The sequence below is a fragment of the Temnothorax curvispinosus genome, unplaced genomic scaffold, assembly GCF_003070985.1.
Source record: "Temnothorax curvispinosus isolate PA1 unplaced genomic scaffold, ASM307098v1 QBEX01017148.1, whole genome shotgun sequence".
NCBI lineage: Eukaryota > Metazoa > Arthropoda > Insecta > Hymenoptera > Formicidae > Temnothorax > Temnothorax curvispinosus.
In genome coordinates this window covers 188,540-206,783 of record NW_020226928.1, presented here as the reverse complement: position 1 = coordinate 206,783, position 18,244 = coordinate 188,540, and the positions used below count along the sequence as shown (strand labels likewise).

The 18,244-nt window shown below is 43.1% G+C and overlaps 1 protein-coding gene across 9 annotated transcripts in view; it reads right to left on the bottom strand.

Moving 5' to 3' along the window:
- The window catches only part of LOC112467318 (histamine H2 receptor-like), a 170,808-nt gene that overhangs the window by 22,070 nt on the left and 130,494 nt on the right, over positions 1–18,244 (bottom strand). The gene's annotated exons all lie outside the window — the stretch shown is intronic.

Below are 18,244 nucleotides of genomic sequence, written 5' to 3'. Positions count from 1 at the left end.
ATGTTGAGATATAATGCTAATCGTAATAAAATCTTCAAAAAAGACATCTTTCATTTTTCAACGTCCAAAATATAAAACATTTACATTTATAATTTTTTATATACAAACTTTTAAACTCTTCTTTTCAATTTTGCGCACGTAAATGACAAAAATATAGGTCATGTGTTTTAATTTAGATTATTATGTTTATTATTATAATTTATATGATTAACATTAATATTAATTGTACCTACTATCAATTTATGTATGAAGCTTATCTATTCTGCTATATTCTACACATGAATAGAAATGTCTTGGGTGTGCCCATAGCGTTTCCAAAGTGGATCTTAAATTTTCATTAGCAAATGAAGCCTCGGGCGGCCATTTAAATGTTTAACACGGTCTATTCCGCTGGGCGGCGGGCACGAAGAAATTGATCGCGAAAATTGCGTTTAATAATAAAGCTGCATCATCACTCTTTCTTCCGATCGACGAGCCATCGTTCGTTACTTATAGAAATATTTTCACTTGTTGCATTAGGGCTTGAAATGGCGAGCCCCTCGAGCCAATAATCTCATCAATCCCGTTACGTGATCTTTCACGCACATCGACGTCGAATCAATTTCCCCGCGACGTCGCCGGTATCTTTTCCTAATTGAAAAACGACTTCTGCGAGTGAGCGAGACACCATTCATGCCGTGGAAAAAGCGGTAACTGCAAATTCCCGCTTCCATCTTCGCACGAAAGAGGATCAGCCGGGAATGATCGATGTTCGTTGTATACGAGATGTCCCAAAACTCGATCTCACTTCTAAGGCTTTCTTCAACCTTTTAAAGATTCTTCATGGATAAGAACTGAATTGATCACTATTCAGTTTTTCATGAACTGTTAATTTTTATTTTTGACATTGCAAATTTTTGATATTAGATATGTCTTGATATATCTATGTCCGTTAAAGTAAAAACCAACTGGAATTGTATAAATACACTAAACTTTTGCCATTTATTATGTAATTTGCGAGACTCTGTTCCTAATTTCTCGCGATTCAAAAGATACGGAAATCAAAAGTCCACAGGCCGAATAAATGTCACGATGATTTTAAAACACCCTGTGCAAAGAACTTGTAAGTCTTACGAATTCGGGGGGGGGGGGGGTACGACTCTTACGTCCGCTTTAAGCGGCTTTTAAATTGTAGATCTATTTCGAGAGGTGTCTCCGACTGTCTGACTACTCGACGAGACGTATAGATTACAATCTCATTGCTACACCTTGCGAAAGTGGATCTCATTCGCGATGCAAAAAGATGCAAACGGTCCCATCGGCGGAAGAGAGCATCTCACGTTTCACGAGTCTCCTCCAATCCCGTTCGAATGTATGCGTAAAAAACGAGTTACACGTTCGTCCTCTCGAACCTAGGAGCGCGCGTCTACCAAAGCGCGCAACGATGGATGTGCTTACAACGGGATGTTGACGAAGAACCACCAGGGTCCATCGACGGTAGATCCTGAATGAGCTAAATTACAAGAAGATGTGATTGCGTCTCCGCGCATAGGAAAAAAAAAGAAAGAGCAGGATTGACTCAGAAATCTGGGATGTTAACGGGGCATACGAATGCAGTCTTTTGAATTATTCCGACTGTACGGCGAAATCTACTCTCCCGCTTTACAATTGAGATCTCCACACACAATCTCCATACACGAGGAGCCACAAAATTCGGCTATTGCCACGTCCCCCGGACGGATTGTCGCTTTATCTATTTGGAGATGCGCGCGACGGAGAAAGAGACGGAGAGAGCGAGTCGCCTAGTCCGAGCACTCCGAGCCCGAGTAGACCGACCGACGCGCGACGGCGACATTGTCCCCTCGACACGTCTTGCAGTCGGAAATTTCATATTTCCATTCATACAGGCGGCGGAGGCGCGAGAGTCGTCTTACATATGACTCGACCCGTGAATGCAGACGGCAGGAAACCCCGCGAGATCTATTGTTACACCCAGCAGTCTCGCTCCGCGTGGTGATATCGGATTTCGGTGGGATCGATGATAGCCGGGGATACAGTTTAACACCCCCCCCCCCCCCGCGCGCCAAGTCTAGTCTATGTCCGTTTCTCGTGTCTCGTATCCGACGGACGGGGGATAAAGTGCGGTGTTTAATTGCAACGATAGCGCTCGCACACGTTTAATTGCCACCCCTCGCCACTTGTGTACCCCGATCGACCGCCGTCCGTGCTAGCGGAAGTCGCGCTAAAATTTTTACGGCGTCGACATACGCGGATACGGGCGCTTGCGACCCACCCGAAAAAGAACGTGTATGACAATCTTCCGGACGACCGTTCCGGTCGGCGCGCATTTCGACTTTTTTACGACTCATTAAAGCGGCCGAAATCGAAATTACGGCGCCGCGATATATACCATGTTTTATTGACGATAAAGCCGGCGAGGAGTAATTAGGTTCGTATCAAGTTTGCAAACTGCTTCATTTTAAGACTTTCGGAACTCCGCACACCCGCGTACGCGCGCGAGTGCCATCGATGCTCGAGGAGTGGCGCCGTTAATTTGCATGAAAGTAATCCGCAAATGAATATTCACCCGGCATATCATTAAGACCGTGAAAGGGGACGCGCGGGCCAGCCAGAGTTAAGAGTTAATGTTCACGCGTCCGTAACGATCAAAACATGTTCATTCCGTATTTATATATGTAAACCGTTGCGGAACTCACAGTACAAAATAAACATGAGCCTTCCTGCCAATTTAACAAGCATTCGATGTCGCCTTACCCCGGTCCCGAGCGAGGAGCTACCGATCTAAATAATCTAAATAATTAATAAACCATCATGAGAACGTATCGAATAACGCAAAAGCGAATGACACATTTTTAACGTTAAACGATCTGTGCAATTACGCGCCATTGCCTTTATACGTCTTACCCTGAAGTATAGTTATGGATTGGATATATAACGCTATAACTCTTTTAATCCAAGAGGAGACGTTGTAAAGTAGATTCTTGAGCCATCGCACGCCGATCGGCCGCGTATAAACCGTCGATGGACGATTACAGGGCGGAAAATAAAATTTCTGCGGGAAAACGTACGTGCCGGTGTGATAAAAGCGACAACAAATTTCGCGGATGGCGGGAGTTACGCGATTACGTGACGCGTCGGCCGGGAAGGTTACGAGAAAGTTTCTGGAGTGTAAAGTGGGCTTAAGGCAGCCGGAGGATAAGAAGTCACCGAGGCGAGGCTTTATGAGGAAGAGAGGGTTATAGAAAGAGAGACGGCGTAGTCGTGAGAATGTACACGGCTAAGCAAAAAATTCCTCTAGAAAAGTGCTCGAAACGGCCCGGAAGTTTCACGGCACCCGGATCCCCTTGACATCCGGGTCACGTACACCGGCATCTTTTAATAAATAATGCATCGTCGATATTTGGTGCGAGATGCTGTAATTTCCCGCGACTACATTTTTGACATGCTTTTACGAGGGACAGAACGAACGGAATTAATAAAAACGTGAAAATTATGACGATTTACAATACAGTCTGAAAACAAAAAACGTTCTACAATATATTTTTCGACGACAAATATAATTAACAGTCATTTTTTAATTATTTAAATTTAAGCTACTTGTTAAATCAATATAATTTCTTCATGTTTCACTCAAGCTATGTATATTTATAAGTAAATATTTACTTTTAAAAAAATTATATAAATAAATGGTTAATTAACTAAAGTTAATTAACTAATGGAGGTTAATTAACTCTCCATATTAAAATTATAGAAATTATATATTTTAAATTTAATTTATTGTTTTTTATGTCTTTCACGTATGGCGATCTGTTAATGTTAAAAATAAGTAATTGCAAAATAAAAAACCGTTTATTCATTGCAAATTGAATTGTTACCTCCACTACGATACTACGATACCTGAATTTTAAGATTATGGAAGACCAACCGAGGAGAGAACGGCGAGACTGCGTAACACGATCTTGAGCAGAAGGAAATTTTTATTAGCTCCTTTTTCGCGCGCAAAAAACCTGAATCCTAAAAGCACGCACCCACCATGCAGGTAGATCCCTTCATAATCTCGACCTCTTTATCTCCTTGCCCGCCCTCTGTAGTATCGTCTTACCTAAATGGATTTTAAATCATGTGAAACACAGCATCGCACCGATTACTATTTCTGTCCGCGACAGGAATGAATTTTTAGTTAGCTATTACTGGCGTGCGTATCATTACACGCGACCGCCGCAAATCGTCTCGAATGGTCTACGAACCGGTATTCTGCGTATTCTTTTTTTTTCACCGCCTTATTTATCGCATAACTTTCTGACGACGGTGTCGCTCGTAAATCGAGAACTTCGGTGTCGCACTTAAATTTCTTGCTTTTTGCTCGCGAGATCCTCGATAATACGTCACGCGCTTACTACGGCGTAAGCGCCACGCACCACGGCAATTATGCATGCAGAAGAACAATTATAAATTATAAGTCGAGATTAAAAATGGTATCAACGTATATATCAGACTTGCCGCCACTTCTTAATGAAAATTTAGTACAATATTATTTCTGAGTAAAAAGTAAAACCAACTTAGAACGCTCGATAATAAAACCAATACAGTGAGGTAATAAATGGGCTATGAGAGTACAATGCGGTTGTTGGTACGTAAATTGATAGCAATTTCATTAAAATTAATAGTAATTTATTTAAAATTAATAATAACTAGTAACCAAATAAATAACATTTACTTCGCCAGTAAATAACTAAAACTAACAATAACTAATAGTAATCCGATATTATTTTTCTTACATTCTACGATCATCAAATTTGTAACCAAATCTCAAATTAAAATCTAAAGATTGAGATGAAAAATAAAGTTTTGTCGCACGTATTTGCATCTCCGATGTTTAAAATTCGTAGAAAGTTCTTTCAAAATTACGTAAATATCTCCGGAAATACTCCAAATTACTTAAGAAATCTTAAAGAAATGTAGATATAAAAAAATACCTTACATTCCATATAACCATTATGGCACAACAATTTAAATTTTTCCTAATGAGGAAAATCGCTTTCCATTCGCAACATATTATATCAGGTTTTGCACGCTTTTTTTCTTTTTTAAGCGGCACAATAACGCATATTATGTGTCATTCAATACGTTATACTGCACACAATATCCATGCATTTAATGCACGTGGCATTATATTCCTGGGCTTAATAATAAAATCGATTAAACTGTCATTGACGCAAGATGTTTAATACCTTCCACCGCAGGAAATTTCTGCGCGCTCTTCTATTTGCTTTATTTATTCCCTTAAACAATACACCGCGCTCGACGAAAGAATCCATTAAATGGCCTTGAAGCACAGTAGATCCCACCTGGCCTCGATCTTTTGTGTGACCGAGCACAATCGGTCGGCAATTTCGAAATATTAATAGAGGAACTGATGCTGTGCGAATACGAGGTACACGGATCTCTTTATTGCGCGTCCCCTCCCAAAAAAAAAGGACACCCACGCGCGGAAGAAAAACAAGATTGGTACTGCCAGCATTGTAGTATATCGTATCGCAATATTGCTAAGAGAATTAAAATGGAGAATCTCAATAGGAGCTTCTTTATGCCACGCTCTAAAGCAAACGCGCGTTCATAATATCGCCAATATATATTGCGAGCATAATAGGTATCGCGAGCGGCGGCCTGTGTCACAATCGAACAATACCGAGTCGAGATATGCGATCCCGTGTACGATCCGCGCCGGAACGACGGATTTTTCATTACGGAACGTTCCCCCCCGTTTTTTAATTAATACGATTCGAGGCAGGAATGCGACGGGGCGCGGCGCGACTTTGTCCACGCGAGCGCGAGCGCGCGATCTGCATAGAATTCCGCCCTTTAAAATCTGCATCGTTAATTTCCGTCAGAACATCTGACGCGTACAAAAATGTGCCACGTGCATATGACAAGCGTCTAACTCGATCCTTTATCCGGACCGGGATAACGAACCGGCGCGGCGCGGCGCGGCGCGCGCGGATTTAACTTGTCGAGCTGACGGCGCGGCGCGAGCGCGAGCGGACGATCGGCGCGGCGCGGCGGAACGACGACGACGACCGACGGCAAGAATTCCATCCGCTATTTGTTAACATCTTTTTGAGATTAAATTTTAATCCCACACGGCGAATTGGCTTAACTGAAATCTCCTTAGTGTGTAGCGCCGCTACGGAACTGGATTTAAATCGTTTCACGCTACGCTGCCAGATTAGGTTGCTCCCGAGAGCGCAGCTGGAATTGATATTTTCAGTACCGTGACCGTCGCCCGAGGGAAACTATTAAGTGCACGCTCGTTTCCTTTAAGTGTGTATGCATTCGCAACGTAGATAAGTAGCTCGTCTATATATCCGCGTTCGTTTCCTTTCTCTTCGCCTTTCGTTTCTCTATTGTTTAAGACGCTGTCCCGAAAAATCAACAAAATATAATTAACACTTCCTGGAAAAAGTACATTAGAAAATTAAACGAGAAATAAGGAATTTTTCTCTTTACATCTCTATTTCCTTGAATACAGGATGCCTAACTTTTACCATTGAATCAACTGTTAATGACAGATTCGTTAAGAAACTTAGCCGTCAACTTCCCCGTCTTTGCAATTAGGCTTTTCCCATCAAATTTTCCGCGTTAATTAAACATCGAATTCAAATCAAGTCCAAGACTCCGATTCAAGGAATCAATCGTTAATTCTAAACTTGGCAGAATTAAACACAAGTGTCTTTTCCTTCAAAATTATTTTGTGACAAAAAACATATTAGGGAAATAAAAACAGATATCGCGTTGATAAGTTTGAAACACAATTGAAAAATACAAATTTAATTAACATAAATTTTAACGTAAATACAAGATGCTTTACTTCTAAATATAAATCATCTAGATAAAAAGAAGACTTTATATGGCACTTTATATGGCATAACGCGAAAATTAATGGAAACATCCCACAAATTGGCTTCTAATTGCATAAATCATTAAAAACTAATTCCTTTAGCAAAATCGCATAGAACACAGCAATCAGATGGCAATCAACGCCCGTAATGTTCGCTACAATATTCACGAATACAAAGTGCACTTAGCAGAGCCAACGTAACCCTGTGACGCATTTACGAGCGGAGCGTGAGGTTCAAAGAGTCGAGTTACAGAAATGCATTTAACCAGAAACGTAAGGGGAGGGAGAAGGTTACAAATCGTAACGTTTTACACGACAATTTCAGGATTAGGTAGCACCTTGGGGTTTTAGAGCCCGTCCGAATGGCGGCGGTTTCGCCTCGCAATGGTCTACGTCCGACCTCGTCGCGTCGCGACGATAAAAGAGGAGAAGGCCACCGTTTATTACGTCTCCCCCGTCAGTCATTATCCTCGCAACTCCTCCACGATATTGCGCCGGAACGGAACGACGCGACGGTGCCCGGACGGGGCGTAATCCGTGAATGCGGAGTAATCAGCGGCCGTTTGCGCGGCGGCATAATTGCCGGCCGCGTCTATTATGTGTCTCTGTACGCGCGGCCGACTGAAAACTTGCAGAATGCATTTCTGAATGAATGCGAAATTGTCCAGGTCCGGCGAGAGCTCGTCGACACGATTCCAGCGATTCTCCGCGGGAAATTTCGCGGACGCTGATGGCATTCGTCTCCGTCTCTCGTGTATGTCTCGTCTCGCGAATAAATTCGCGACGAGCGCCAACGTCGGAAGAAACGCGCGAGACGTTTTCGCGCGCGCGAAAAGCGTTCTCTTATTTTTATCTACCGTGAAGATCATTTACGGGACCTCGAAGAATTCCAAGGAAACTGTGCGCGCGTCTTGCTAGCGGAAATATTGTCTGGCGGGTCACTCTGTGATCTGAAGTCCACCGTCCGGTCTTTGTGTCCGAGGGCGCTTCAAAGTGTAAAATTAAAGTGAATTCTTTGCTGTCTTCTCTAGCTTGGAACAAAGAAACAATTTTCGCACCCTGCCTCCGGCTTTCCTTTACGATGCTCAAGCGCCTCTCTCACGAGAGTCACCGTGTGTCGTCAGACGAGCTACTGAAATATTACGACACAATATCGATCACGTACGCTGTGCGCCACGATAAAGGAAAACCCATTTTTCGCGAATTTCACGTATAAACTGTGGCGTATCGTATCTAATAGTTGTATCAATTTGACTTGCGCTCTATTATTAAACAACTTCCTCTCGATGGTAAATACTAATGGCGTAACAAAATAGGAAATGTGATTTTGTTAAGTACCAAACAGTTTTTATTATTTATGCAACTCATACATTTAGATTTTTATATAGCATTTTTTAAGAAATCGCAGATGTACTATTAGCCTCGTCTTTTATTCCTTTCATTGTTAATAAAACTAATTTTATTATTACTAAAATATGAGTAGAATTCATAAAATCTTCACGGATGCTGCTCTCGCGCGCGCGCGGCTATTATATCGCTTGAGCGATATTAATCCTCTTATTTTTAAACTCCTCCTATTAAAAGACACGGAAGTTCTTTCTGAATTTAAGGTCAATTCTTATCAGTCGGAAATAAGAAACCTACTTTTTTAATGAACCTGCCAGATAATACTTCTACGTTGTTACGTTATTACGTTATTAATCTTGTTCGAAACACGATGATGCGGTTCTTATAAAAATCTTATTTTACATTTTATGGTCGTCCAAAGTTGAAAGCGATTTTCTTCAACCTCTATCGGGAGCTGGTTAAGGATCAAAGCACGTCCCCAATATTGAGTTCATTTTCCGAGACTATAAAGGCAAGCAGCATATCGATCTCTAGACCCCGTGACACATGCTATTTATCAATTTTACATTTCCTTTTTTTACCCTTCGCTACATGGCATTCTATGTTCTTTTTCTCGTGAATGCAATTAAGTAACGCATATGTATATACGCAATATCATATGCATCATCTATGTACATAACTGAACATATATCATATACGGTAGTATTTTCATCGAACGTCATGACTATGTACCTCTCGGTCATTAATTAAACATGTTCTCTCTTCCGATCGCCGTTCATCTACTCTCGAAATTAATTTCGTCCGTCGATCTTTCGTAGACCCATCTGGGAAACTCGCTCTTGTTTGTACGGCACTTCTATCCGCCGCGATTCCATTCGTCCGTTATAAAACGTTGTTTACTTTGTACTCGACTCCGCTACAGAGCAAAGAAGCAATTCAGAAAGTAACATTTGAATACGGATTTTACGTGGGGGAATCCTGACTCTCTGTGCGGTGCGCGGTCGCGGGCGCATCGCGTCGGAGAGAAATCGTCGGAGAAATTGTTCGAACAATCGCGCGCATTTGACGCATATAATTACGAAATGCCGGGCGTGCATTTGCATAAGCTGCAAATTGGACATGGAAATTGCATGGTGTTTAGTCAACCGTTCATATATTCAATCGCGCCGGGGCCGAGGCCGGCCAGCGCCAGCGCCGGCATTCGTTTATAAGCCAACCAACGTCGGTCAACAATCATACCCGAAAGTTCAAACACATGTGTAATGCTTCCGATGAGCGTTTGTAAAATTTATTTTCCCCGGAACCCGCACGACGACGCCACGCCGTCGAACAGGCACCTCTCATTAAACGCAACCCACATGCCGTCGAATATGCATATGCGCCGCATCAGACACGCATCGCTGCGCCGCGCCGCGCGGTAATTAGAGAAAATTAAATCTACGTACAAGCTCCGCGAAACTCTTGTATAAACCACGTCTTTTTTGGGGGGGGGGTTGAAACCAATTTTCGCCACGCGCAGATTGCGCGTCTGCCGAGCGTCTGATGCGTTTCCGCCGTCGCGTCGCACGCCGCACGCGTGCTCCCCATTCTTTATTGGCCCCGGGGCTTCATGAAGCTTTAATATTTTTTTACACCCCGCGCGCGTTTGTGTCAAAGGATATTTCACTGTAGTCGCCGGCAAATATTTATTGCGTATCCGCTTTTGCGCGGGGATAATTTCATAATGCATTACTCGTTGGGGGCTGCCGTGAAGCTCTTTGATGCAAGGCCGAAAGTAGGAGGAAATCCACTTGAAAAACTTTATACTTGGCTCCGCCGGCATCCGAAACTTGAGAAATCCTTCAGACAGCTCGCGGAAAACTCGAGAGAGGCGGCGAGAGGAGAGAGAGAGAGAGAGGACCGGTGTTGCATCGCGATCGATATCGCGATTCAGCGCGCTCCCGCAGAGAGAGAGAGAGAGAGAGAGAGAAGTCCAGGTTGACGCCTAACTTCGTTTGCACAGATGAAAACAGTCAAAGCATCCGTCTCGAGATAAGGCGGGGAAACGAAGTTTACTTCTTTCACGCCTGAAGCCTCTTTTAAGTGTCCGGACGCGATCGCGGAAAAATGATCTGTTTCGTTCTCGCACTCCGTAATATCGAAGGCGGGAGCGTTATTAGAAACCAGGGAGGGGGAGGGGAGTCGCGATTAATCAGACGTCATTAAAAAACTCCCCTTGTTATATAAAGAGATCTAAAATCATATCCCGACGCGAAATAATAATACACAAGTATTCACTGGCATCGAAAGAGATAAAATTGCGTCGTTGGATAATCCCGTTAAAAGACTGTCTCGATCTCGTTACGGCATCTTCCTAATAAATTTTGCTTTAATTCCCGTGTTCCTTAATTCGCGTACAGGGATCACCATCTGATCTTAATAGCCTGCTGATCGAATTTTAGTAGTTACACAAACACGCGCGTCGCTCGCAAACGCTGTAATTTCTCTTCTGTTTCCTCTTACAAAGTCTTGCCCTCGCGAGAATGAAGAATACAGAATATATGATTGCTGTAAGACGTGTTTCACGCAGCAGGCGGTCCTATTGACTAAGATCTTATTTACGGCGTCATCGAGCGATTTTTCAATCACGGATAAATGATTACAAGCGCGATAAAGGATGTAATAATTTTTATCGATTTCTATCCCGCTTGTTTCGATCTTGCGCATCAATTTAACATTTCTTAACATTGTTTATCAACATGCCAGATAAGTATAGGTATCTCTTTAAGATAAAGCCGCTGCTATTAATACTAATTTACGAGATATGAATGGAATTGGATATGAATGCGTTTGTACACTCAATGTCTATTTTTTCTCTAACGTGAGATGTATATATATATATATATGCGTGTGCGTGTGTATAAAATTGCCACTTCGTCGGATTTAATTTGAGATTTTAGCGGATTTTAGCTTTACTTATCTCCTGATTAATGGTCGATATGCTATTTCCGAGTGAATCATCTAAAGAAATCAAGTTTTGTGAAAAGAAATTATCTTATCTAAATATAAAACATGACATTGACTACATCATAAACTGAAATTAAAGAAATATAAAAATGTCTTTTATATTCCTCTGATCTCCTCATTAATTGTGAGGTGGGTGTATAAGCAAAGGGCGCGTGGGAGAGAGAGATAAGATTAAAGAGATATATCGCTATTGTTTGACACATATTTGGCGCACTTGAAGCTGTAATTACACGATGTAATTACAGTGTATTGCATTTTGAATGCGGTTACAGGCCGGAGCTCTCCGCAATCGCAATAACAGTCAATGCAAGGCGTATTTCATATTGCGTTCTCGACGTGCGGTGGCATACAACTAGCGGCCGCACCTTGTCTAAATGAATTTGCATAGACGGTTGAACAGTCTGCGCCAAATTTGCAACTCGCTCGCTTTGATATTCGTTAGCTTTTACGTTAGGACAAACGCCTCCAAAATTATGCCACGGAGAAAATTTTATATATATTAAATATTACTATGGTGTCGCATTATTATAGCTGCGGACCATCGAGGAATTATAACTTAAAATACTATGTTTATGGTCAAAATTACGTTATTTAATTGTTTTTAAAACAATGATTATAGTATTTTAACTTGAAATTCCTCGATGGTCTGCAGCTGGTGCGACACCATAGTAATATTTACTATAAAATTTTCTCTGTGACATTTCTAAAAAAAAAAACCCACACAGAGATAGTGTTACCCCATTAGACGAAATATATCATTCTAAAACAACAGATCATCCCCATACTTACTCGATACTCGCTCCTCGATCAAAATAACTTGGAACGCGACTGCTTTATTATGCAATTACAAGCTGCAACTGTATCGATCACAAGTATATAACTATATATATCGTACACAATTAGCTTCAAATGACGTGCGCGCCGTAATTAGGTGTCACGTTTAAGATTATTGTGCACGATGAAGTTTCTAATTTATTAGCCTTAAATTGTTATTACGCAGTTGCACGCGGACGCGACGCGTTAACTATCTTCGTAGTTTTATTAACAGGGGAGGAGGACGGAGGAGGGAGCATGGGCGGAAGCAAAGTCCTAGCCTAGTACCTAGTACTAACTCTCGCACCTCACGCGAAACTCACGCCCGAGTATTAAAGCGTGTGTACGGGCGACACAGGGATATCCGCGAACTTCGTCTAAATTAATTTTCATAGACGGCTGAACATCTCAATTTGTGCCGAATCTGCAAGTTGCCTCCCTTGATGTCGCTAGTTCGAATAGATCGCGTCCGCGCGCCCGGACGGAACCGTTCCGGGGCCCCTCAAGTTCGGCCCTTTAATAACTCACCGGCAATATTACGGCTCGTCGAGCTTCGCGACACGTCGCAGATAAATTGCATCGTTTAGCGGACACGCACCCGCACATAAACCCTTTAATCCCCGGTAAGCAATCAGGTCCGGCCGGTGCAGCCCGGCCGCTCAACGATATTACAACGGTTGATCTTGCCGGCCATCGAAATTCCGCAAAGGCCGGCTAATCCGGGCTTCAAAGCGACGTTATGTTTGATAGCGCGCTTTAATGGGTTCGCGATAAGAGATATGCACGACCGAGCATCGCCGCTAACGACGCCCGTCTTTTTTTCGATCTCTTATTTCCCGCCATAACGAAATGCGAAAGGATATTTACGGCTTTCATTGTCAAGCCGCTTAATAGTCAGATAAAAAATAGTCGGCACAATGTTGCACGATAAAAGTAGCAACTGTAAAACTATTGTCCCGATAAATGAAAATATTTCATGTTTTTTCCCCAAGGAAACCATTCATTACTAATAAAAAATAATTTTTTTTATATCCACATACAAAAGGATCATTACATCAGTCCATAAAAACTAAAAGTGGAATTACACTTTCAAATTTTATTACAATCGACACTAAGTTCATATTATGAGAATGACATTATGTCAGATGTATTCTTGTGATAGCGGGTATAATGAAATTTTTATCGTCGAAATCGAGCGGAAGATGAATAGGCCCCGCGATGAAATTCCATATTAATTCGGGTCGATTTCTCTTGCGAGCTCGCTTGTACATACGCTTGCTTGTCACATATTCGCGTTGAGCCAATATCAGTACTTATTAATAAGCGTCGACTCCTCGCCTACTCGCGGTGACTCCTTTGTACTCGAAAATGAGTTTCGGGACGAACGTCACTTCGTTTCCAACAGTGCCGGGGAGCACTGCGCCGCCTCCCATCCGCTTTGCGCGCCACGCGCGCGTTTCGGTATTCTCTGCCTGGTGAATAATTTAAACGAAGGCGCGGGGGACAATCACGTCGCACCGTTCTGCCTCCGCGCAGCAGCGCGGCGAATCCTGCAGCGGAGCTGAAGCCGTCGAGATCCCGATAGATCCTGCCGCGCGCGCGCGTTCGGGCTCTTTGACAAGATTAACCCTGTTTTCCGGCCAGGTTCAATCGTATCGGGGCACCAGCTGGTACGCGGCATCCCTTCATCGCCATTCTTTTCTAAATTTAAAGATGTTATCTGCATGCCGCTTCGCTCAAGATACGACACAAGCCGTCCTCGGAAACGGATGGAAAGCCATTTTATCGCATTACGAAACAAAAGTTACAGTCAGCCGGCGTAAGTTCCGCTTTTCCGGATAACTTTGACTCGCTTATGTGCATCGCGATAAGCTCACGTCTATCGGAACGTACTTATGTCGAGTATTTTAAATTGGGAACGGTCGCATGAGTGACACGTGCTTATACTTCTTTTTAATACGTCTTTCCGGCATTCTGTTTTCTCTTTTTCTTTTTAAGACACAAATGCTTGAAAATTAATTCATGTTTGAGCACGTCGACTGATACGTAGATAACGATAAAATTGTTAATACTAATCTGGGCGATTAAAGTTCAGTGCACATAAATTTACGAATAATCAAAAGATCGCTATGAATCAGCCTTTCAGTTTTTCTTATTACGAATAACGTTAGTACTTAGCGAATATTTTTCATAATTTTTAATGAAACTTTCTTGAGTATCGGTTTTCATGTCTCTAATAAAATATCTTCGACTTAAAATAGCTAAAGCCGGCGTAGCTCAGCCGGTCTTCTTTCCGGAGGAAAACCGTTTGATCATCCTCCGGAATGCCCTCCTCCTCGCGCATCGCATCATCGTTCAGACGTGCATTCAATGGCGTCGCGGAAATTCGTAGGTTTAGTGCCGAGACTTGCGGAAACTTGCGCACGACGTCTGAAACGGTCCCGTGATTCTCGTTATTTGACCTATGTCTGAGACGGCGTGTCTACGGTTTCTATTATAACGTCACGTTATACGGTCGATGTGGCAGGAACTTCGGGCAACCGTGCGCGTCTTTACGTTAATTACACGGAGTTTGTACGTGTATGTGTGTGTGTATGTGTGTGCGCAACGCGCCGCGGATCCACCGTGTTTTGGGGAAGTCGAATCTCCAAGGCGCCGTGAGATCCCTCCGCTCTCTCTCTCTCTCGCAGCAGGGGTGAGATACATAAATCAAATTACCTTTGATCGTCAGTATAACACGGCGCTTACCGTCGCCGCGTCTAATTTATTGCGCTAAACGGCCGCGGGCGGCAATAAAGTGCGAGAGAAAGAGCAGCGGCGGGAAAGAGAATGCACCTTTGCCACGGCACCCGCAGCAACGTGCACAGCACGTTTAGTATGCGCGCACGAACTGGATAACAGGAGGGTAAATTTTATCCGGACGTGCGTCGCGCTCGGTCGCTCCGCGCTCGTTCGCGCGTGTATGTGTGTGTGTGTGTGTGTGTTGTCGTTTTACTTTTCCGGTTTCTGAATTGGCTTTAACTTTCAGTTGGTACAGCTGCCCGGCGGTAACGCGTGAATATTCATCCGCGGAAGTATTTGATTGCGCGAGGGAAGTAACGTGTAGCAGCGCGGCTCGCGTAGGTACGCGCGGGCGCGTTTGCAGACCGCGGCGCTTCGCCGCGACGAACTAAGTCTCAGGTGTCGAACGAGTGTTCTCCAACTTCTCGGGCGCGTTCTCATCTCGTCCGGGAGCGGGAGGGGGGGAGGAGGAAGGACTTTATTTTTTGCCCATTTCGAGTCGCAATTAAGGGGGCCTCTTTGAAGTTCCGACAATTCCGAATTCTAAATTTAAAATGAGAAACAATTTCTTCTCTCGGCGCGGCGGCGATTCGTCTCGGGGAGGACGGCGAATCGCAATAAGAAACAAGTAGACCAATTTAATTCAATGCTCCTCGAGACGCGACGCGAATGGTCGTGATTGCGAGAATTAGAGTACCCGGCATTAATCAGCCGTTAAATGCCGCCGGCGCGGCGCGGCGTCCACGCTCGCTCCGCCGGCGATTAAAAAAATCGCGACAATTAATTAATTTCTTTCCCGTCAAATAGCCGCGATTGCGCCTGCGGCGCCTATTGTCATTTTGCTCTTCGGTTAATATTTTAACCTTCCGCCACGCGCGCGCGCGCGCACGCCCCCCGAGGATTAAAGCGACCAAGTGTTGCCTGATTAAATGTTTACAGTTGGTGGTAATGACCGCACCTGTTACCCCTCCTCGCTATCGCATTGGCTATTTTATCAGAAATTTTATTGTCCCGCGCGCGCCATGCTTGCCACCTGTATTCGCGGTTGAATACCGCGATAGTATCGTACAGATTACAGCGACGCTAAACAGGGCAATTTTCGCGAATTGCGTCCGACAGCTCATGGCACCAGTGTGGCTGTCCCAGGTCCCAGTCGCTATCGCGCGACGAATTTTAGACGCGTGATGGTTGCGCGCAATACGTTATCCCGGTGCAGCACAGGGGAGAAAAACGCCATCGCCATCTGCCACCGAACGATTATTATTTCCCAAATAAATTAGCAGCCGCGTAGTAGTAAATCGTGCGAGCGACGCGACGCGACGCGACACGACGCGGTGGCCGGTTAGAGATAAATTATGCTGCCGATACGAGCGTCGTAAGCGATAAACATTAACCACCGCGCCGCTACGACTTGGCTCCACTCATAAATTATCTTAATTAATTGCGCCGCCACGGCGCAGATCCACCGGCGCGTTATTTTGTAAGACGACGGTTCGACTGCCTGACTTGCCGGTTCCGCCTTTACACGTTTTCTCCGGGTCTCCCTCCCCTCCTTATATCTGTCTCTTTCCTCCTCCGTTTACGCGACGTCTCTTTCAATACCGCCCGAGGAATTCTTCGAAAAATCCCGCCTTTAGAAACTCACATTGCAAGTAACGGTGTTTAAGACAAAGGAGGACATCGAATGTTCCCCGTAAAGTAAATTCCACGGATTTTATCGGCCGGTTCTCGGGACATTCCGAAACCGAGTAACTTCATTTCTCCAACTGCGCCTTCGATATCCTTCGATATTGAGCCGGGATTTACGAGCACGTATTAAATATCAAAAAAGTCCCGAAGTCTACGAAGACATGTGTATTTCGATTATTTATTGGAGGAATTTAGAAAGTTGACGCGCGCGCGCATATTTTAACGGTTCCTGTAAACGGCGTTACACAAGCCGATTCGATTCGTTCTCTCGAATTTTGTATGAGCAACGGGCAGCAACATTCAAATTATCACGATTTTCGGATTCGGCGCAAATATTTATCGGAGTTATCTGTTATACGCGGTTTTAACCGGCCGCTATTCATAAATATTGTTACAACCGCCATTCTCCAACACACGAATTGCCACCATTAACGATTCAACGTCGGATTCTATTTATATACGGCGCTATATCGGCGCCATTACCGTCACGGGGCTTTAATCACGGTGCTCACCCCTGATTGCGGTTTATCGGGATTTCCGATAGCGCCGGTAAGCGCAACGCGGCGTAATTGCATGGATTTCTTCGTCGCAATCTGCGCGTATTTATTCTTCTCTGGCGCGACCGATCGGAACAGCCACCCCGGTAATGAGCCATGCCCCCGTGGAAAATATGCGACATAATGCAATCGAGAATATTTAATCTTTAACCAGAAATTGAAGTCGGTGTTATCTCAGTGAAATCCAATTTCGCTTTAAATAAAGAAAAATATATATCACGTCTCATAAATTTCCTGAAGAAAGGCGTCTTAAAAATTCTTGAATATAGAAAGGTGTCAAATATATATGGAAATGAATATGAAATATGTGCCGTATATATATAAGTACACATATTATAATGCGCAAATATTACAATTGTATGCTTTAAAATAACTTTGAGACAACTTCATATTATACAAGCAAATATATTAATTTTTAAAATTTTTTTTGTCGACCATACCGAAGCTCAACTAATCGAGTTCAGTCTCATCTAATCGTAAGACATGTCGTAAATATAAGATAATAGTGATATGTATACTAACAATAAGTAATTTCGCTTCATGTTTGTTTATATATGCATATTTGTTATATTCATATAATATAAGTAAGAAACTTAAAAGCTTCATGCCTCGAGCCATTTCTTTTCTTAATAACGGCAGAAATTCTGCGGCATTCGTTACCATATTCAAGAAAAGAAGCTTGATACTGCCAGAATTAATTGAAGATCTCTCCGGAAAAAACATTGTGCAATGTTTTTGAGTTATTTTTCAATCTGTGTGCTAAAATAAAAAAAGGTTTTAACAAAAAACATCGCTTATTTGACGAAATATTTCATAAAATAATTATTATATTAAAAGAAGCTTCAATATATATAGTATAAATCACTGCTATATAGAAGCTATATATAGTATAAATCACTGCTATATAGAAGCTATATATAGTATAAACTACTGCTATATAGAAGCTATATAGTATAAATCACTGCTATATAGAACGTCCCAGCTACACGCCACTACGTTCGATACTTCGCCACTAACGTTTCACATCTGATAATTCTGATGCTCGTAACATTTTTCCGGGGAAAATTCTCTTCCTCCTCAATTTCCGAAGACTTCAACCCACATCCGCAATTTTGCGAACGTATTATATTAATTCCGGTCGGAGCACTCCGCG